Raw genomic sequence first — 23,464 nt, forward strand, 5'->3', positions numbered from 1 at the left:
AAAACTGGTTTCAGGTGGCAACAGCTGGGCCCCAGTGGCCAACTTCTGGGGACACCGGGACGAGCGAGGGCTCATAGGACCCCAGACCCCCACCAGAGTCTACTCCCAAACAGTCCCTCAGGCCTCGGCCCAACTCCTCACACTCTCCTCCCTCCCCTTGGCCCTGGAAAGGTGGGGGCTGGAAAGGGGGGAGGGGGCTGGAAAGGGGAGCGAAGAGAGGGGGTAGGGAGGGAAGCCCCAGGGTCGAAGTGACAGCGGAACGAGCTGGGAAGGAAAAAGGCCCGGCGGGATGCTGGAGGACGAGTCTTAGGCCCGGAGCTCCAGCCCCGAACGGAGGCGACCGAGGGTCCGAGCCGCGCCAGGCCGCGAGCGGGAGGCCGGGCCCGCGTCGGCCGCGCCTCTGGGCCACGCTCCCCTCACGACTCTCCACACCCGCGGCGGAAGGGCCGTGAGGGGCCGCGGCCGCCGCCAGCGTCCGGGGCGGGAGCACTCACTCACCGGTGCGGAGGGGAGGGGCAGCCGGCGTCTCCGCCAGCGCCGTGGCTCGAGCTCAAGCGCCGGCTCCTGCCGCTGCGGCCGCCTCGCTCGGTCCATCCCCCCCAACCACCCCCCTCCCGGCCCTCCCCCCGTGCCGCCTCAGCCGCCGCAGCCGCCGCTGCAGCCGCCACAGCCTCCTCAGCCCCGGCGCGGGAGCGCGAACCGGCGCGAGGGGGCGAGAGCGCGCGCGCCCGCCGCCACCGCCCACAACCTCCGCCCCCAGCTGGCCGCGCAAGCGCGAGGCGGCGACGGGCGCGCGCACGCTGCAAGGGGCGGGGACGGCCCCCGGAAGGCGTGGCCCCGCCCTCCCACCCACGCGGTTGCTGGGCCGGAGAGCAGAACCTTGGCAGGTGATCCTGTGCTGGTCCGGATGGGTTCCTCCGGGTGTAAGGTCTAGAAACTAAGGCCCTCTGGTCTGACCCCTTTTTCTAGGGAGCGAGGGCCCAGAGCTACACAGGCTTGAGCAGACTTACAGCCGCCGTGCCAGATCACACACCTGTTCTTCCTACCTTGATTGAAATGCCTTCCTCCCTTCTCCGATCTAGCAGGTTTTCGTCCACTGCTGGGAAAAAGACCGAGACTGTTAATATATGCCGTCTGGTAATACCACTGAAGGGACCACAAGCAGCCATCAGCCTATGCCTTTATTATTCCATTTTTCTAATTCATTTATTTGTTCATCACTTATGTATTGAGGCTTCCGTGTGGTAGGCCCTGTTCCACTTGCAGGGGGTACATTATGGAAGTAAAAGAGTCCCTAGCCACACGAAATTAGGTCTGGTGAAGAAGGACAACGTTAAAGGGAGAATCACAAAACGTTACAATTTGTAATTAGTAAGATCTCTTCCGGGAGGTACGTGGTGTTAAGAAAACCTGGGAGGGTGGGGTAGGAATTTAGTCAAGGATATGCAGGCTGGAATCCAAAGGCTGACTTGAAAGGAGTTAACAAGGTACAACACGTGAGAACTTGGCATGGCCAGAATGGTGTGCTGAAAGACCGCTGAATGTGGAGTTGAGCGCGGAAAGATGTATACAATAATTGGGGCAAGGATTTGAGAATCTGGGGAAGCCATTGAGGATTTTTCATCATTTCTATTTTAAAATCATCACTTCTGGAGGGGGCTCAGAGTTGGGACAGAGGGGCCAGTTAGGCTGCTGTAACAGTCAAGGCAAGGTAAACTGGTGGTGGTAGAGAAGAGCACCTCCTAGGCACAGGGCTTGATGATAGTTTGGATGAAGAATGAAGGCCAGAGAGGTGGCAAGTTTATCTTAGATGGGGGGATGCATTTATAGATCTCAGGAGCACTGAAGGAGGCCCCAGAGGAAACTAAAAATGGATTATAAACATGAAAGCTAAAACTACAAGTAAATTTCTAGAAGAAAACAAAAAAAAATATTTAGCGGTCTCAAGATAGGCAAAGATTTCTTAGGGCACAAAAAGAAATAGTTCGTAATTTGAACTTCATCAAATTAAAAAATCTTTATTCTTTGAAAGACACCATTAAGAAAATGAAAAGGCAAGCGACAGATGGGAGGGAGAATTTGCAATACAATATATCTGACAATAGACTTGTATCCAGAATAAAGAACTCTTATAACTGAGTAATAAAAAGACAATAAACAACCCAATTAAACAATAAGCAAAGGTTTTAGTAAACATTTCACCAAAGGAAAAAAACAACAATAAACAACAAAAAGATGCTCCACATCTTTATTCATCCAGGAATTTGCTAATTAAAACCACCATGATCTCCCACTACACTCTCATTAGAATAGCTAGAATTAAAAAGTCTGATGACCCAGCAATCCCACTCCTACACATTTCTTTAAATGTACTTAAGCTCCAAATAAAGACAACAAGGCCATACTTCCCCCTAACATGCTACAACTAACCTGCATACAACTGAAAACATATATCTTTCCCTAAAAGAGAATACAAAGTCCTTAGGTGCTGTTCCCTTTCCACTTTTGACATCCTGTAACTTAATACTGCAATATAGAGTTAACTATTGTTAATACATCTCCATTGTGTAGTAGCAATTACATTTCCCCCTTGGTAATCAGGATCAGTCACCCTGGCCAATACAGGAACTCCCTTCTTACATTAATTTCTCGTGTAAAACAGTAACTGGAAGCCTGTATCTCCCACTCTGCTTCACTCATTTTGCCCATCCTGCCCCCACCCTTCTCTCTTGCAACCACCAGTTTGTTCTCCATATTTATGGGTCTGTTTCTTTTTTGTTCGTTCATTCATTCATTTTTTATTTTGTCTAGATGCCACATATGAGTGAAATCATATATCTGTCTTTCTCTGTGTGATTTATTTCATTTATATAAGAAACTTCCTTCTGGCTCTCCTGGGTGGCTCAATAGGTTTAACGTGTGACTGTTGATTTCAGCTTAAGTCATGATCTCATGGTTTGTGGGTTGGAGCCTTGTTGGGCTCTGCGCTTACAGCTGACAGAAAGGGATTCTCTTTCTCCCTTTCCCTCTTACCCTCTTTCTCTCTCTCTCTCTCAAAAATAAAATAAGTAAACATTAAAAAAAAAAAAACAAAAACCCTCCCTTCTTTGCCTGTTGATTCAGAGGCATGAGATACCCAAAGTGACCAGGTGACAATCTCCACTTCCAGTTCAAAAGAATCATTGTTAGCAGTACTACCAAATTGTGGAAAGAGCCCAAATGTCTTTCGACTGATAAATGGATAAAGATGTGAGGTATGGAATATTACTCAGCAATCAAAAAAAAAAATGAAATCTTGCCATTTGCAAGAACGTGGATGGAACTATAGTGTAATATGCTAAACAAAATAAGTCAATCAAAGAAAGATAAATATATGACCTCACTCAAGTGGAATTTAAGAAATAAAACAGATGGATATAGGGGAAGGGAAGGAGAAATAAGATAAAAACAAAGAGGGAGGCAACCCATAAAAGACTCTTAAATACAGAGAACAAACTGAGGGTTGCTGGAGGGGTGTTGGTTGGGGGGATGGGCTAAATGGGTGATGGACATTAAGGAGGGCACTTGTCAGGGTGAGCACTGGGTGTTACATGTAAGTGATGAGTCACTAAATTCTCCTAAAACCATTATTACACCATATGTTAACTAACTTGGATGTAAATAAAATGCAAAAAATAAAATAAAATTCTTTTGAAAAGTGAAAAAAAAAGAAAAAGAATCATTGTTGGGTCTTCTGGTGGAAGCATTCTTCCCTTTGGAGCCAAGACCTCCAGACCAACAGAGCTTCTGGCCATTTCTCCTTCAAGGCAAAATGAGGAAGCAGGTGCACTGCTCGAAGTCTGCCAACCAGGAGGCTTTTCCTTCACTATTATTCTTCAAGATTATCCCAGAAAAGAGCTATAGTACTATAGCAGTCCATTTTCACCCAGTGCCTGCATATTGTGCAGAACCTTTGTACACAAGGCTATAAACCAAGACTACCCTTTCTCTTCCCCAGTCAACTGGTCATAGGGATGCCCCAATGGTTTGTATCTGTGGGCTGAGAGAGAAAAGATACTGTAGCAAGAGACCAAGGACATTTGGGCCACTTCTTCATACAACGTACTCATACCTTCAGTAACCATACCATTTGTGATTGCCATTTATGCACAACTTTATAATTTGGTGAGTCAGATAACACCTAGTTCATGATGGGCAGCTCAGATCACATGGTAACTTGATGGCCATGGTCAAGCATTCAGTCTGTTCTAGGGCTCAGTAGTAAGCCAAAAACTATTTCTCAAAAGGAGAGTAGTTATATGTAGACAATGGCAGTGTTTTGCTCCAAAACCCTAAGGTTCTGCACTGTAATTCATGGGGCCTGCCAGACTCTAACCAGCGTTTCTATTACCCACTTGCAGAATGAGGCTCTGAGTTTGGTTTTCAGAAATCTTGGCACTAAGGGTTTATTTCGAGGCAGATTCAGAAGCTTTCAAGTCATCTATGCATAGTTTGAGCTCAACCTTTTCTTTCCCCACTTTCTTCAGTACAGTTAGGAGCAACCAGCCAATCCCATTATATTCCTAATTTGACTACAATATTCTAAGGTGGAAAATACATGGCCACTAACGACCTCGCTTGACATAGGTATTTGATTAGGAGTACCCAATGCCTCATCATGCCATGGACTACCAGTACCCTCTTTACCACTGGAAATAGTCATTAGTGCCTTTAAATCTAACCAGGTTAGGGATGCCTGGGTGTCTCAGTCCGGTTAAACGACCAACTCTTGATTTTGGCTCAGGTCACCGTCTCACAGTTCATGAGTTTGAGCCCCACATGGGGCTCTGTGCTGACAGCACGGAGCCTGTTTGAGGTTCTCTCTCTTCCTGTCTCTCTCTGCCCCTACCCTGCTTGCAATGTCTCTATTCTCTCAAATAAATAAATAAATAAATAAATAAACATTTAAATCTAACCAGGTTAGAGAACCAATCCAGAAAACTCATTCTTAAGATTCTGTTCATTTAGAACCACTTTCAATACCAAAATCTGTATCCGTCAGGGTTCAGAGAAGCAGGACAAGTAGAAGACAAGAAATAAGAGATTTATTTCAAGAAACTGATTTATGCAATTGGGGGTGGGGAAAAGGGCTATTTAAGCACATTTAAAATTCATAGGGCAGGCTATCAGGAAGGGCCGACTGGAACTTTCAGGCTAAGACAGAAACTGTTGTCCCAAGGCAATATATCTTCTTCAGGAGAAACTCAACTCTGCTTTTAATGACTTCTCATGATTGAATCAGGCCAAACCAAATTATCTATGATAATCTCCCTTTCTTAAAGTCAACTGATTAAGGATTTTAACTATCTATACAAAAATGCCTTCATAGCAACACTTAGATTACTGTTGACTAGTGTAAAATAACTGGAGACTAGAGTAAAGCCAAATGGACACTTCAAAAAGACTATCATATAACCAAGAGAAATGAAAACATATACCCACACCAAGAATATTTATAGCAGCTCTACTCGCAGTATCAAAACACTGGAAACAACTCAAATACCCATCAACAGGTAAATGGATGAACAAATTTGGTATATCTATACAATGGAATACTACTCAGCAGTTAAAAGGGATGAATTACCAATACACCCGACTATGTGGATGAATCCTGAAAACATTATACTGAGCAACAGAAGCTGAAGACAAAAGAATACATATTGTATAATTCCACATAAAATTCTAGAAAATGCAAACTAATCTATAGCGAGAGCACTATAGACCCGGGGAACTTTCACGGGTCCAGATATGGAGAAAGAGAGATGAGGGGTGAATGAGTACAAAGAAACTTTTGGAGGTGATCAGAATAATCTGAATCTTGATTATGGCAGTGGTTTCATGGGTATATACCTAGGTCAAAGTTCATCTGATTGTGTACTATAAACAATTGCAGTTTATTGTATGTATAGTATGTCTTAATAAAATTGTGATCAAAAAGAATTCATTAAGGGAGCCTGTCTGGCTCAGTCAGTAGAGCACAGGACTCTTGATCTCCAGGTTATAAGTTTGAGCCCCAAACTTGGAGTGTAGAGATTACTTAAAAAACAAAATCTTTAAAAAAAAATCATTTGATATAATTCATAGCAGATTAGAAACAGCAGAACAGAAGATTAGTGAACTAAAAGATACAATCAAAAGAATACAGATTAAAGCACAGAAAAGGAAAAGGAGGGAAAACACAGAAAAAAACATCAGAGATACATGGGACACAGTGAAAAATAGTGCTGCAGAATACTGTATAAAATGGGAAGAAATATTGGTGTGCTCCTATTGAAAACATTATACAAATGATTCTGCTCTTGGTGAGGTAATATCTAACATTCAAACACTTACCCAATTACTTTTCACAGTGCGGAAATTGGAATATTATCCATTTGGCAACATTTGGTAACATCATGGAAGAGTATTTATGCAAAATCAAATAACACCAAAAAAACATGGCACATTACTCAGGGGATGAATATAAAACCCATTTATTAAAATGTTAGCAGGTGTTATAAAAGATATACTTGGGGATAAGGTGAGAAGTGCTAAACATTAACTCATTATTTTAGGTTCAATACCTAATGTATGTAACACAGATAATAATTATGATTCAACTTGTAGATTTCTAAACTCAAATATTTTCCTTTAAAGATTTTATTTATTTATTTTTGAAATGTCTATTTATTTTGAGACAGAGAGGGAGAGCAGGGGAGGGGCAGAGAGAGAGGGGAACACAGGATCCAAAGCAGCCTCCACACTGATAGCAGAGAGAGCCTGATGCAGGATTGGAACTCACGAACCATGAGATCATGACCCAAGCCAAAGTTGGACGCTTAACTGACTGAGCCACCCAAGCACTCCTAAAGATTTTATTTTAAGTAATCTCTACACCAACCATGGGACTTGAACTTACAACACAGATATCAAGAATCTCATGTTCCACCCACTGAGCCAGCCAAGCACCCCCACTTTAAATTTTTAATAAAATACTTACAAACACTGAACTTGACAAAAATCATTTGAGAAACAAGAAATATGACAATGATGCAACTATATGGGGAAAATGTAGCATTGTAATAGTTCTTTGAAAAAAATGATACACCGTTGTATATATTTTTAAAGCATTCTTTAAACTTCATTGTGAACAGTGCAGTCAAACTCTCCTTTGACATTACTGAATTTTAAAATATCTTCCAAAAACTATATGACTGCTTTTCAGTTTCAGTTAAACACGTGGGTATATTGAAAAACATTGAATATAAATGTGAAACCACTGTTAAATATATGATGGGGAAATTGAATTGATACTATCATGCCAGTGAAAACTCAGTTACAAACAGTGTGCAATGATCTTTTTTATGATGATATTAATAAAGAACACAGGTCCTGAAATACCAGCTGATGTTCTGCTTTCAAACATATCCTTGTCTAAATTTGTTAGCTTAGTACTGACTTGGTATGATGCTTTAGGTAAAATGAATGGTTTAAATAAAATGATACAGAAAATTCAATGCACAAAAAACATAATTTTGGATGTACATAATGCTCTCAAAAACCTGAAAGGGATTAAGAAGTTCTTCAAAGAAAAACTAAATGAGAATGCTTACAAAAAAATAGATTATTTAAAAAACAGATTATTGGGGCACCAGGGTGGCTCAGTTGGTTAGGGTGTGACTTCGGCTCAGGTCATGATCTCACAGCTCGTGAGTTTGAGCCCCGTGTCGGGCTCTGTGCTGGCAGCGCAGAGCCTGGAGCCCCTTCAGATTTTGTGTCTCCCTCTCTCTGTCTGCCCCTCCCCTGCTTGTGCTCTCTCTCTCTCTCTCTCTCTCTCTCTCTCTCTCTCCCTCTCTCAAAAACAAATAAATAAACATTTTTAAAAAAGCAAAAACAAAAAATAGACCATTGGTGCACCTGGGTGGCCCAGTCAGTTAAGCGTCCAACTCTTGATTTCGGCTCAGGTCATGATCTTGTGGTTTGTGAATTCAAGCCCCACATTGGGCTCTGCACTGAGAGTACAGAGCCTGCTTCATATCCTCTGTCTCCCTCTCTCTCTGCCCCTCCCTCGCTGGCACTCTCTTTCTCTCAAAAAAAAAAAAAAAAAAATTCAAAAGATAGATAATTATTGGGGCGCCTGGGTGGTTCAGTTGGTTTAGTGTCTGACTCGGCTAGGGTCATGACCTCGCAGTTCAGTTTGTGGGTTCAAGCCCCACATGGAGCTCTATGCTCACAGTTCAAAGCCTGGAGTCTGCTTGGGATTCTGTGTCTCCCTCACTCTCTGCCCCTCCCCAGCTCATGCTCTGTCTCTCTCCCTCTCTCAAAAATAAATAAAACATTAAAAAATTAGAAATGTCTTTCTCTTAAAAAAAATAGATGATTGATTTTTAAAATAAATTGCAGAGCCTCTTGACATTGGTTTCAATCTCTTCAATATAGAAAATACTAGAAAAAGGAGATTTCAGTTGCAAATCCTTCAAGCTACCTATGATCCAAACCCAAATTTTCAAATAAATTTCTTTTTGGGGCCCCTGGGTGGCCCAGTTAGTTAAGCATCTGACTTTGGCTCAGGTCATGATCTCATGGCTTGTGAGTTCAAGCCCTACATCTGGCTCTGTGCTGACAGCTCAGAGCCTGGAGCCTCTTCAGATTCTGTGTCTTTCTCTCTCTCTCTGCCCCTTCCCCACTCACACTCTGTCTGTCAAAAATAAATAAACATTAAAAAAATTAAAATAAATTCCTTTTTTATCCTGCATTTGAAACTGCAATGTCATTTTTAAAATAAAAATGTATGCTACTGAACGAAAATAATGACCTTGTTCAGTCTTTAATCTAAATCCTTAATATTCATGTGATCCTTGGACCAGCAGAATCAGCACCACCTGGGGAATTGTTAAAAATGCAGAACCTTAGGGGCGCCTGGGTGGCTCAGTTGGTTAAGCGGCCGACTTCGGCTCAGGTCACGATCTCACGGTCTGTGAGTTCAAGCCCCGCATCGGGCTCTGTGCTGACAGCTCAGAGCCTGGAGCCTGTTTCAAATTCTGTGTCTCCCTCTCTCTGACCCTCCCCTGTTCATGATCTGTCTCTCTTTGTCTCAAAAATAAATAAACGTTAAAAAAAAATTTAAAAAAAAAAAAAAAAAAAGCAGAACCTTAGCCCTATTCCAGATCAGCTTAGTCAAAGTCTTTATTTTAGGCAATCTGGCGATCTGAACTAAGCACTGGACTAAGTGACATGTAATTTGAAGAATGGCAGTGAGCATGAATTGCAACAACTGTTAAAAATTGATAGTTAAAATTAACTAATGGATATTAGTTAGCGATAGTATTGATAGGAAATGAATGCAGAGGAACTGAAAACCTGAAGTTGTTTGGTAAAATTCTGTGTAACTTCCGTTGAAATATTGCAGTATCTTTGTAGCAATAACATCACATTTCCAAAGATGCCTCCATATGTGTCTTTCAGGATGTGTTTAACTCTGCTAATGTAGGTAACAAGTAAAGAATGTATCTTCACAAAATTAAAACTTAGTAAAAACTAGTTAAGGTCTAGAGTGATCAAAAAGGCTGTCACATCTAGTGTCCATGATACATAAAGAGAGAGAGAGAGAAAGTAAAGATTGAAATTGTCATAAGAAATTTCATTTCCATGAAAGCAGGCTAAGTCACTGTTTTATGGCAAATTGTCATATGCTAGTAACTCTGAATTTCTAATTCTTGTGCGAGTTTCTCTCTTACCTCAGGATCTCTGATTGCGCTGTTTCCTGTGCCCAGTACACCTTCTCTCAGACTCTGCTGACTTCTCATGTCACAGCTAAAATGTCATTTCCTTAGAGAGAACTTCTCTGACCCCACAGACAAGGTCAGATTCTCCCAACACACACCAGGGAAAGCATCCTGAACTTCCCCTTTATTAGCCCGACATACACGTAATTTCCCTTAAACACCTGCTCTCCTCTCTGGACTGTGACTTCCACGATGCAGGGACTTTGTCTCTATTGTTCTGAACCCACTGACCTTCCACGTATCTCTTTAGGTTCTCAATAAATGTTTATTGGATTAGTAAATGACGGAAGGGCAACTCTATTAATATTAAATGAAATATGGCCCTGCCTTATATTTGTACAACACTTTACTCTATTTAGCACATTTATTCCTGTTGCCCTAACTTGAGTCTCCAAAGACCCAGATCTACCCAGTTAGCCTCTCAGCCCTTAAAATGTATAGGAGATCTCCTACTTCTTAGATATGAACTTAGACGGAGATGGAGTGCCCGCCTCCAGTTTTAACTCTGCCACTTCAGACCCATGTCTCGGGCAAGGTATCTCGCATCTCTGTGCCCCAGCACCTTTATCTATACTTAACCCAGAGGTATACTCTGAGAAGTAAATGAATATACACATGTAAAGCTCTTGGAACACCACCTGGCACCTAATAGTTAACTATTGTTACAGGAGTATCATGAAGATCAAGAGTATTGGGGCCAATATATTATGTTGAATGAAAAAGCAGCCAGACACAAAAGTCCACATACTGTATGATTCCATTACATGAAGTTCAAGGACAGGCAAAACTACCTAAGATGATAGAGATGGGTCACAATGGGGGGTGGTGCAACATACTGACTAGGAAGGGGTACATAGCAGTCTTCTTGGATGCTTATAATGTTCTGGATCTGGATCTGAATGGTGGTTATACAAGTGTGTATGTGTGTAGAAATGTGTTCTTTAAAAAAAATTGTTTTTGTTAATGTTTTATTTATTTTTGAGAGACAGAGAGAGACAGAGCATGAGCAGGGGAGGGGCAGAGAGGGAGGGAGAGACAGAATCCGAAGTAGGCTCCAGGCTCTGAGCTATCAGTACAGAGCCCAACGCAGGGCTTGAACCCATAAACCGTGAGATCATGACCTGAGCTCAAGTGGGACGTTTAACCGACTGAGCCACTCAGGCATCCCTGTAGAAATGTATTCTTAAGATTCTTTATGTAATTTATACCTCATTTTAAGATTTAGGCAGAAGTAAGGGATTGTGACCAATCTCCTTTCATCTTGGCATGGAGGGCTTCCCCTAGCTTCTTCTCTGTCTCCCACCCATAACTTAAGAGGTGAGACTCAATGAGTTTTAATCCCTTTCCCTTTCTTTCTTTGTTTCTTTCTTTGTTTCTTTCTTTGTTTCTTTCTTTCTTTTTATTTTTTAAAAGTTTATTTATCTATTGTGTGAGAGAGAGCCCATGAGCAGGGGAGGGGCAGAAAGAGAATCCCACGCAGGCTCTGCACCATTATCCCAGAGCCCAATGCAGGGATCAAATTCACAAGCCATGAGTTCATGACCTGAGCTGAAATCAAGAGTCAGACGCTCAACTGACTGAGCCTCCCAGGCACCACTCCCCTTGTTTCTTTCTGTTGACAATAAACCATATATTCCTTCCACTGACCTGGCCTTAATCCTGAGGGGGTAGGAGAATGCCACATTCCAAGAGCCTAGCAGGTAAGGTAGAGATGAGTACCAATGGTTCTATCAACAGTGTGAAAACCATGGCCCTCCCTGGGACTCAGACAGAGCCAGTGGGACAAGTCCTTGGTGCCAACTCCCATGGTCTTCATTCCATCCAAGCAGAGCCAATAATACATTTAGTTCCAGGGGAATGGAACTCTGACAGCTTTCCTACTGGGGTCTTATGATTGGAATTGCTAGTGGTTGGGATCTGAACCCAAATGAGTTGGGATCTCATTTGGTTGGGAGATCCCAACCAAAATGGTCTATTTTAGTTTCAAATCATTAAAATCCAAAACATACAGGCTTCACAAAATCACAGCAACTTATTAGAACGATGCTGGTGTGTTTATAGAATGTATCCATGGAAAAGGCAGGGTCTCAGGGGTGCCTGGTTGGTTCAGTTGGTTGAGTGACCTACTTGATTTTAGCTCCAGTCACAATCCCAAGGTCATAGGGATGCACAGCCTGCTTGGGATTCTCTCTCTCTCTCTCCCTCTTCTCTCTCCAGATCATGTGCTCTCTTTCTCTCTATCTGAAAGAAAAAAAAAAAGGAAAGAAAAGAGCCTCAGAGACACCTGGATCCTAGAGTAGGTTCTTCCTCTATGCTTCTCTTAGCTTTATTCTATCAGACCAGCTTTCTCCTCATGATGGAGAATGTGGCTGCCATCAGTTTCTGAGCCCCACACATCATAACCTCACACTAGAAAGCCTAGATCATGCTTACCATAAATCCAGTCCAGAAAAATCTTAGGGTAAGGTTCTTATTGGCCCATTTTGAGTCCAGTGCCCACCCTTAGACCAATCACACGTGGCCATGAGGGTGGGACATTGTGACTGGCAAGACCCAGCAGAACCACATGATGGTTAGAAAGTAGAAACGAACAGATCTTCCAAGGAAGGTATTGTCTTCTTTTATTTTTTTAAATTTTTTTTTTCAACGTTTTTTATTTATTTTTGGGACAGAGAGAGACAGAGCATGAATGGGGGAGGGGCAGAGAGAGAGGGAGACACAGAATCGGAAACAGGCTCCAGGCTCCGAGCCATCAGCCCAGAGCCTGACGCAGGGCTCGAACTCACGGACCGCGAGATCGTGACCTGGCTGAAGTTGGATGCTTAACCGACTGCGCCACCCAGGCGCCCCCAAGGAAGGTATTGTCTTTAGAAGAAGAAGGGGTACTGAGCAGGGCAGACAACACAATAGGTGTCATAACGGTGGAGTAGAAAGGAACACAACTAAATCCATGAGGCCTGGCCTGTTTACTCCCCTAATTATGCATAACCTTCTCAGTACCTATTGTGCAGAATCCAGACATGAGGCCAGCAGGGCATCCAGTTGGCCTAGCAAATAGAGGAGGCACCAAAGAAACATCCGTCCTCTCAAGGCAGGACACTCAGCTCTACCAACAGGTCAGGTGCAAGAAAGCAGTAAATCCCTTTCCCTCTCTGGGCCTCAGTGTCTACTGTAAAAAGGGAGTGATTGAGCTAGCAGATCAGAGAGACAGCAGAATCCCTGAAGGCCGAACAGGCTGAATTTATTTATTTGTTTGTTTGTTTATAAGGTTTACTTATTTATTTTGAGGGAGAGAGAACACGAAGGAGGGGCAGAGAGAGAAGGAGAGAGAGAATCCCAAGCAGGCTCCTTGGTGTCACTGCGGAGCCCAACACAGGGCTCAATCTCATGACAGTGAGATCATGACCTGAGCTGAAATCAAGAGTCAGACACTTAACTAAGCTACCCAGGTGACCCTAAACAGTCTGAATTTAAATCTCAGTTCAACCCTTAGCAGCTGGGTGCCCTTAGGGATTTTTGTTGTTGTTGTTGTTACTTTTTATTTTGAAAACAACCTCAAAATTACAGAACATTTGCAAGAATAATCAAAGACTACTGCTTACCCTTAACCGCGATCTGTCTTTCTGAACCACGTGAAAATACCTTGCACACACCATGTCCATTTACTCTTCACAGTTCACGGTTTCCTAAGAACAGGGATTTTCTCTTATGTAACCACAATATAGTTACAGAATTCAGTAAATTTAACATTGATACAATACAGAGCCTGAGCGGGGGAGGGGCAGAGAGAGCTGCGCAGAATCTGAAGCAGGCTCCAGGCTCTGAGCTGTCAGCACAGAGCCCAACTCAAGTCTCGAAACCATGAAACGCAAGATCATGACCTGAGTTGAAGCCGGACGTTTAACCGACTCAGCCACCCAGGTGCCCCCTGATGCAATACTTCTTAAACAACAGCCCATAATCCAATGTTGCTAGTTGTCTCAGTGTCTCTATAGCTTTCTTTTTCCCCTTCACTACCAAGTTCAGTCTGGGATCAGGAATTACATTCAGTTATCATGTCTCTTTAGCCTTCTTGAGGTCTGGAATGATCCCTTAGTCTTTCCTTATTTTTAAGAATACAGGCCAATTGTTTTACAGAAAGTCTCTCAATGTGGGTTTTTTCAGATGTTTCCTCATAATTAAGATCAGGTAATGCATCCCCGATCAGGATATTCTATCAGTGCTATTGTATCCTTTTAAGGGCATCACATATGGAGGCATGTGATATCAGACCAAATCTTACTGGTGATGTTTGTGTTGATCACCCAGTCAATGTCTTGTCTGCTTTCTCCATTGACTCGTTTCTATTTTTCCCTTCGCATTAGGCAAGTTGTGGGGAGATACTTTAAAAGCATGCAAATGCTTTGGGCGCCTGTGTGGTTCAGTTGGTTGAGTGTCTGACTTCAGCTCAAGTCATGATCTCAAGAATGGCGGATTCGAGTCCTGCATCAGGCTCTGTGCTGACAGCTCAGAGCTTGGAGCCTGCTTCAGATTCTGTATGTGTGCCTCTCTCTCTGCCCGTCCTCCACTCACACTTTGTCTCTCTCTCTCTCTCTCTCTCTCAAAATAAACAAACAAACATTAAAAGTATGCAAATGTCCTATTCCTCCTAAATTTTCCTCTCTTGATTCAGCATCAGTTGAGGATATTTGCCCAATCAGCCTTTACTATGATTGCTATAAAATGGTCATTTTTCTAATTATTTCACCTCTTCTTCCATATTGAAATTCTAATGTATCCCCCCCCCCCCTCCGTTTACTTGTTTTCTATTTATTGTCAGTATGGACTCATTGGTTCTGATTTCATTCAATGGGTTATAATCTATTACTGTCTATTTTTCACTTGTGGTAAAATATGTGTAACATAAAATTTACCATCTCAATCATTTTTAAGTGTCAAGTTCAGTGGCATTAACTACATTCACATGGTTGTGCAACCTTCACCACCATCCACCTCCAGAATGTTCTCATCTTCTCAAATTGAAGCTCCGTATCCATTAAACAATAACTCTCCATTCCCACATCCCTCTACCCCTTGGCAACTACCACTCTATTTTCCTTCTCTATGATTGTTTTTATTTAAGATTTTATTTTTAAGTAACCTCTAAACCCATTGTGGGGCTCAAACCCCAAACCCCAAGATCAACGGTCTCAGGTTCTACCAACTGAGCCAACTAGGCGCCCCAGCTCTATGATTTTGACTATTTTAGGTACCTCATGGAAGTGTAATCATATGGTATTCATATTTTTGTGACTGGCTTATTTCACTTAGCCAAACGTCCTCAAGGCCAACTATGTTGTAGCATGTGTCAGAATTGCCTTCCTTTTCAAAGCAATAATATTCCATTGTTTGTATATGATACATTTTGTTTAACAATTCATGTGTCCATGGGCACTTAGATTGCTTCCATGTTTTAGCTATTGTGAATAATGCCACTATGAATGTAGGTGCACAAATATTTCTTTCAGATCCTGCTTTTAATTCTTTGGGGTATATACCCAGAAGCGGTGTTGCTGGATCATGTGGTAATTCTGCATTTTATGTTTGAGGAACTGCCATACTGTTTTCCACAACATCCTCACCATTTGACATTCCCACCAGCAATGAAACAAAGGTTTCAATTTTTCCACATCCTCATCAACACTTGTCATTTTCTGTCTTTTTTTTCCTTATACTAGCTATCCTAATGGATGTGAAATTGCATTTCTCTAAAAATTTTTTAATGTTTATTCATTTCTGAAAGGGAGACAGAGCATGAGCCAGGGAGGGGAAGAGTGAGAGGGAGACATAGAACTCAAAGCAGGCTCCAGGCTCCGAGCTGTTAGCACACAGTCCGCCTTGGGGCTCGAACCCACGAATGTGAGATCATAACCTGAGACGAAGTTGGATGCTTAACCAACAGAGCCACCCAGGCACCCCTGTAGTTGTATTTCTCTAATGACCAATAATTTTAAGCATCTTTTCAGGTGCTTGTTGAACATCTATATATCTTCTTTGGATAAGTGTCTATTCAAGTCTTTTGTTCATTTTTTTAAAGTAATCTCTATGCCCAATGTAGGGCTTGAACTTACCACCCTGAGATCAAGAGTTGCATGCTCCACTGACTGAGCCAGCCAGGTGCCCCAAGTCAAGTATATTAGTTGTTTTTTGTTGTTGTTGTTTTTTGTTTTTTTTGTTTTTTTAAAGTAAGCTCTATACCCAACATGGGGCTTGAACTCACAACCCTGAGATTACTCATTTTTTAACTGGGTTGTTTTGTTGTTGTTGTTGAGTTGTAAGTATTCTTTCTATATTCTGGATATTAATCCTCTATCAGATATATGATTTGCAAATATTTTCTCCCATCCTATGGGTTACCTTTTTACTTTTTGATGGTGTGTTTTGATGTATAAAAGTTTTTAATTTGGGGTTCCTGGCTGGCTCAGTCAGTGGAACATGTGACTCTTGATCTTGGGGTCATGAGTTCAAAACACCATCTTGGGTGTGGAGACTACTTAAATTAAAAATAAAATAAAATATATTTTTTAATGTTTACTTATTTTGAGAGAGAGAGAGAGAGAGAAAACGGGAGGAGCAGAGAGAGAGGGGGAGAGAGAGAATCCCAAGCAGGCTCTGCAGTGCAGAGTCTGATGTGAGGTTCAAACTCACAAACTGTGAGATCGTGTTCTGAGCCAAAATCAGAGCTGGATGCTTAACTGACTAAGGCACCCAGGTGTCCCAAAATAAAATATGTACATATATATTAATTTTTTATGTTTATTTTTGAAGGAGAGAGAGACAGAGTGCGAGCAGGGGAGGGGCAGAGAGAGAGGGAGACACAGAATCTGAAGCACGCTCCAGGCTGAGCTGTCAGCACAGAACCCGATGCATGGCTCAAATTATGAGATCATGACCTGAGCCGAAGTCCAACCAACTGAGCCACCCAGGCACCCCTAAAATATATTTTTTTTAAAGCTTTTAATTATGGGGTCCCTGGGTAGCTCATTGGTTAAGCATCCGACTCTTGATTTCTGCTCAGGTCATGATCACAGTTTCATGAGTTGGAGCCCTGCATTGGGCTCTGAGCTGACAGTGTGGAGCCTTCTTGAGAGTCTCCCCTTCTCTCTGTCCCTCCCCTGTTCACACTCTCTCTGTCTCTCTCAAAATAAATAAATAAAATTTTTAAAAGTTTTTAATTTTGGCGAAATCCAATTTACCTGTTTTTTGTTTGGTTGTCATGCTCCTGGTGTCATGTCTGAGATATCATTACCAAATCCAATCCTGCATCCTTTTGACAAATCCTTATCATTTTTTCATTTCCAGTCCTTTTCTTTTTTTTAATTAAAGACACGACAAAATAAATGCCAGGTTCATCTTGTATCTTCCTTGATCTAATCCTCTTTCTCCAAAGAGCCCAGTTTCTGTTTAGTGGGCAATGAAATACAGAAACCAAGACATAGGTGGTAGGTGTGTTCATTGCTGTTAAAATGTTATCGCTTTTAGGCCCTTTTAACAGATAAAGCTAGGAGATAGATAGGTAGATAGAGAGTTAGAGATGTATGTGTATGTACATATATGCATGGGTGTGTAAATACATACATAATACAGTCCCACAGGGTCCTTCCTTGACTTCACTCTTGGGGAATATCTGAACCTGAAAAATGAAATATTTTCCTGAAAAATGATGATAATAATAGTATCTATCCCAAAGAGTCATTGTAAGGCTTAAACTTATAAAGATAAGCCATTTAAAAAATATATTAGCCCAACTTGATCTACAGATTCAGTGCAATCTCAATCAAAATCCCAGCATGTTGTTTTGTGAATATCAACAAATTCTGGTATTTATATGGAGAGAGACAAAAGACCCAGAAGAGTGAAAGTAATACTTAAGGAGAAGAATAAAGTTGGGGGACTGACACTACCTAACATCAAGACTCACTAAAAAGCTATATTAAGCAAGACAGTACGGTGTTGGCAAAAGAATGGACAAATAGATCAAAGGAACAGAACAGAAATCCCAGAAACAGGTGCACTAAACATAATCAGTTTATCTTTGACAAAAGAATAAAGGGAATGCAATGGAGAAAAAAGAGTCTTTTCAATAAATGGTGCTGATGCTAGGACAGTTGGACATCCACAAGCAAAAGAGAGAAAGAAAGAAAGAAAGAAAGAAAGAAAGAAAGAAAGAAAGAGAGAAAGGAGAAGAAAGGAAAAGAAAGAGGGAGAGAGAGAGAGAGAGGGAGGAAGGAAGGAAGGAAGAAAGGGAGAATCTAGATAGAGGCTTTACATCCTTAATGAAAATTAACTCAAAATGGAACATAGGCTTAAGTCTAAATCACAAAACTATAAAATTCTTAAAAGATAACACAGAAAATCTAGACAGCTTTGGGTGTGGTGATGACTTTTGCGATACAATGCCAAAAGCATGACCCATGTATCTTAGTCCACTTGGGCTGCTATAGCATAATACCACAGAAAAAAGTAGTTTATAAACAACAGACATTTCTTTCTCACAATTCTAGAACCTCAGGTCCAAGATCATGGTGTTTGCAGGGTTGAGCAAGAATCCTTTTCCAGGTTGCAGACTTCTCATACTCTCACATGGCAGAATGGGCTAGGGAGTCTCTCTGGAGCCTCTTTCATAAGGTACTAATTCCATTAATGAGGACTCTACCCTCATGACTTAGGCACTTCCTGAAGGCTCCACCTCCTAATACCATCATCTTCAGAGGTGAGGATCTCAACATTTGAACTGAACAGTGGGAGTGGGCACATGAATATTCAAACCATAGCACCATGAAAGAAATAACTGATAAGTTGGACTTAATTAAAATTAAAAACTTCTGATCTGTGAAAGACTGTCAAGAGAATGAGAAAACAAGGCACAGACTAGGAGAAAATATTTACAACAGATGTACCCCAAAATATAGAGAACCCTTAAAACTAACCATAAGAAAACTAACAACCTGATTTAAAAATGAGCAAAAGATCTGGACACCTCACCAAACATGATATACAGATGGCCAATAGGCATATGATAAAAAACTCCACAAAATATGTCATTAGTGAAGCGTAAATTAAAGCAACAGGATACCATTAGACACCTACTAGAATGGTCAAAATCCAGAACACTGACAATACCAAATACTAGTGATAATATGGAGCAACAGGAACTCTTGTCTATTGCTAGTGGGAATGCAAAATGGTAGAGCCACTTTGGAAGACAGTTTAGTGATTGGTAGTTTCTTACAAAACTAAACATACTCTTACCATACAATCCAACAATCATGCTCTTTGGTATTTACCCAAAGCAGTTGAAAACTTATGTCCACAAAAAACCTATACACAGATGTTTATAGGTTATTCATAATTGTCCAAACTTGGAAGCAACCAAGATGTCCTTCAACAGGTCAATGGATAAATAAACTATGGTCCATCTAGACAATGGGATACTATTTAGCACTAAAAAGGAGTGAGCTACCAAACCATGAGAAGATATGGAGAAATTTTAATTGCATATTACTAAGTAAAAGAAGCCAGTATGAAAAGGCTATATGTTGTATGATTCCAACTATACGGTGTTCTAGAAAAGCGAAAACGACAGAGACAGTAAAAGGATCTGTGCTTGGTGAGGGTTAGGGGTAGAAAGGGATGAAAAGGCAGAGCACAAAGAATTTTTAGGGCAGTGAAAATACTTTTTATGATACTATCATGGTGGATACATTTCATTATACATTTATCAAAACTCAGAGAATATATAACATCAAGAGTGAACCCTAATGTAAACTGTGGACTTTGGGTGACAATGATGTGTCAGTGTAGGTTTATCAGTTGTAACAAATGTACTACTCTGACAGGGAATGTGGATTGTCTGGGAGGCTGTGGGTGAGGGGGGGCAGGGAGGGTATGGGAACGGTGACTTCTCAATTTTGCTGTGAGTTGAAAACTGCTTCGAAAAAATAAAATCCAGGGGTGCCTGGGTGGCTCAGTTGGTTAAGCATTGGACTTCAGCTCAGGTCATGATCTCCCGGTTCGTGAGTTTGAGCCTCACATTGGGCTCCCCACACTGATGGTGTGGAGCCTGTTTGGGATTCTCTTTCTCTCCCTCTCTCTCTCTGCCTCTTCTGTGCTCATTCTCTCTCTCAAAATAAATAAATAAACTTTAAGAAAAATAATAAAATAAAATCTAGGTGCACCTGAGTTGCTCAGTTTGTTAAGGGTCTGATTCTTGATTTCAGCTCAGGTCATGATCTCACGGTTTGTGAGTTCGAGCCCTGTGTCTGGCTCCACACTGACAATGTGGAACCTGCTTGTTTCTCTCTCTCTCTCTCTCTCTCTCTCTCTTTCCAGCTTCCCTGCTCAGTCTCTCTCTCTCAAAAATAAATAAATATTAAAAAATAATTTAAAAAATAAAAAATAAAATCTATTAAAAAAAACATTAGCACAGTGATACGTAATAAGTTATCAGGAAGTGCTAGTTACTGTTGCTTTATTATTTAATATGTCCTCTCCAGCTCTGACATGTAATGATCCCATGATAATAAATGGAAGAGAAAAAAAAAACAAACCTTAAAAATATAGCCCATTCCTCTTCTAAATCACCAGGTTTAAATTCCGAAGCATAGAGTGACCGAGAAGGGGACACTAGGAAACAGATAAAAAACATTTGTTAAGTGCTTACTATGTGCCAAGCAACTTTCCCTGGATTTACATATTTACATATTTCCCACACCATACCCTCCAAGATATCGTCTGAGAGGCAGTACAGTCTCTCTGCACTTGGACTGTGTGGTTTGAATACTGGCCTTGCCACTTACAAGATTGTGTCCTGAGCAAGTTATTTAACCTCTCTGTGCCTCAGTTTCCTCAGTTGTTAAAAAAATAAATAAGTAAATAAATAAATAAATAAATAAATGGTTTTTAGACCAATCTCACAGGGATGTTGTGTGGATTAGATGAGTGAAGCACATAAGACAAAGACTGGCAGATAGCAAGTATTTTTGCCTGTGCTGATACTATTTTAGAGATGTGGAAACTGAAGCACAGAGAGGTTAGGTCCCTTGCCCCAGGGTCACAGAGCTGGAAAGTGGCAGAATTTAAACTCAGGTCTTCTTGGATGACAGGCAAGTGTACAGGCAATGACAAAGGTACTAACTGCTGTGGTAAGAGATAGCTTGGAGACAGTGGCAGCCCCAAGGAGGCCATTAGGCAGTTCTGGAAAACTTCCAGGAGGAGACTGTACTTGAGCTGTGTCTTAAAAGATGAGAAGTTTGCCAAGTGGGCGGGTGAAGTAGGTGAGAGAGAAGGCATCATGCACAGAGCCCAGGTGAGATAGGCTGAGCAGGTGCAAGTGGTTTAGGGTGGACAGGTCACACAGAGTGTTACTTGGCCTGTGACAGCAGGTGAAGCTTTTCACAGACCATGGGGGCCAGAAGGAGCCTTCACAAATCTCTCCATTTCAGTAGAACTTGTTTTCAGACAAAACCTTATAATGATTCCTAGAACAGAAAACAGATGAAAGCAGAGGAGCCTTAGGTGACATGGGGATGGTTCCCCAGAGGCTCCCTCTATCCTCAGCTTTCCTGCTGCCCTCTCCCACATCTTTGCAGAACCCACAAGGTCATATCCCCCAATTTTACAGATGAAGGAACTGAGCCCCACCAGTCCTGGGGGATGAGAGTCAGAACTTTGGACTAACAACCCAGGGCTTTCCTCTTTAGCATCATTTGAAGTTTCTGTGCCAGATAAGAGCTTTGAAGCTGGTTGGGAAGAAGGGGGGGGGGGGGGGCAGGGCAGTAGTTGAGCTCAGAAAACCACCTGGCTTCCCCTTTCTAGGACTCAGTGTTCCCATCTATACAAAGGGCAGAGCTGAGAGAGACCGTCTATCTGAATCCTGAGGTATCAGTTCCTCTTAGGGGACCCCTCTCCCTGAGCCCAGATCTTAGGCTCTGTCCTTCCAGATCCCATCCCCAGTCTTGGGGGGGGTGGATGGAGATGCCCAAGAACTGCCAGTGAGTGAAGGCCAAGGGCAGAGTGCTGAGCAGAGGGACAGGAAACCCGGCTGGCAGAGGCTGAAGGGATGAGACCTGGCGGCTCACGGTATTTTTAGGCCTCAGTTCTGCCTCTGGGCTGGAAGCAGATTAGAGAAAAACAAAGCTGGAATGACCTCTGCTTGGCCTGACAACTCCACCAAAGGGAAGGAAAGACTTTGAGAAAAAGCTAAACAGCCTTTGATTTATTTTTGTCCCCTTTTTTTTTCAGCAGGTGGGACCAAGGCCAGGGCTTGAGGGGCATTGAGGGGTATCGGGAGGGCCCCTCACTCCTGCAAATATCTCATTCGAGTCGAGGGATTTCTTCCCACCCGCTCTCGCAAACTCATGGATCTGCTTATGTCAGTGCCCCTTTGCTCGGGGCCTTGGATGGCTCCCCAGTCTGACTTACAAAAGCCTCTGTAGCTTACCACGTAGCCCAAACTTAACCTAACTCAGCTCCGTGGACTGACTCAGCTCAACAAACATTTACATTCCAGCTGCGCTCTCAGAGTTTTCCAATACCAACTTGTTAGTCCTCAAACAGCCTCACTTTTACCAAGGAACAAAGTGAGGTCACAGGGAGATGGATTGACCTGCCTGTGGCCCTAAGGAGCAGAGGTGGGACTCAAACCCAGGCAGCCTAGCTCCAGAGAACAAACTCTTGACCTCTGACTATGCCACATCTCCAAAGTCTGGCACCCTTCAGGCCACAGGACACCAGACGCCTCCCCTCTGAGGTATGCCTGAGAGTCCCCCGGCCCCCCCCATGACCACTAAGGTCAACTAGACACAGAGGAAGCCTGCTGACCCCCAGTAATTATTAATAGAGGGATCGCTGGTCCACCGTGCTCCTCAGCTCTGACCTGCAGCTCCCAGCTACTCTACCAGTGGCTCCGGAACCTTCTCACCCTGCTCTTCCCAAATTCCTCTGAGAAACCGGAGTCCAGGCTGAAATGGTTACAGAATTTTGCTGCAAGCCTGAAGGAGTGGAAGGAAAACTGAAACCCAGTCAGCAGATATCTCTGCACTGGCCATGTCCTTGCCCTAGACAACCCAGCCCTGGGGGGCCCTTCTGGCTGCTTCTCTCCTTAGCCCTTTTCCTCGCACTTCAGGTGGAGACCCTGCCATCGGAATCTCTTGTCTTCCCAGAGTCTAGGAATCCTCACTTCCCTAGGCCATGCTCCAGCTTGAGCAAGCAAACCCAAGGAAAACCCCCCAATCTCTTCAAAGATACCTCCTCCCTGCTCCCCCAGAACACAGCAATTAACATGTGATTCCTCTGGGGCCATGGTTTCTTCCTTCCAGAAGACGGCTTTCACTTTATCTAAGATAAATGCTTTCCCAAAAAGAAGAGCAATCTTTGCCGAAAGTGTAACTAGTGCCACCAAAGAAATAGGTTCCTATTGTTAACAGCTTTTAAAGTGGCACTTCCTACAGTCCCTGCTGAAAACACTGGTGACAGCTGTAATGGCTGAGCAACATACTCACGGGGCATAATCACAAAAGTTTATTTTGTCTCCCATTACCTCTTTAAAATGGAGTCAGGGGCGCCTGGGCAGCTCAGTCCATTAAGTGTCCGACTTTGGCCCAGGTCATGATCTCATAGTT

General features: G+C 42.5%; 2 protein-coding genes across 7 annotated transcripts in view; one reads left to right on the forward strand and one right to left on the reverse strand.

Moving 5' to 3' along the window:
• Positions 1–9,869, reverse strand: part of TMCC1 (transmembrane and coiled-coil domain family 1) — a 252,409-nt gene extending 242,540 nt beyond the window's left edge. For 3 of the 6 annotated variants that reach the window (XM_078442727.1, XM_081794992.1, XM_060631837.2), the window contains exon 1: positions 499–629. The gene's annotated coding sequence lies outside the window, so the exon portion shown is untranslated. Of the gene's footprint in view, positions 1–498; positions 630–1,046; positions 1,100–9,755 lie in introns of those variants that run through there. The other 3 variants (XM_081794993.1, XM_078442723.2, XM_078442728.2) reach the window with 2 other exon arrangements.
• Positions 1–23,464, forward strand: part of TRH (thyrotropin releasing hormone) — a 69,239-nt gene that overhangs the window by 503 nt on the left and 45,272 nt on the right. The window lies entirely within an intron of this gene.

The sequence above is a fragment of the Panthera onca genome, chromosome A2, assembly GCF_046562875.1.
Source record: "Panthera onca isolate mPanOnc1 chromosome A2, mPanOnc1 haplotype 2, whole genome shotgun sequence".
NCBI lineage: Eukaryota > Metazoa > Chordata > Mammalia > Carnivora > Felidae > Panthera > Panthera onca.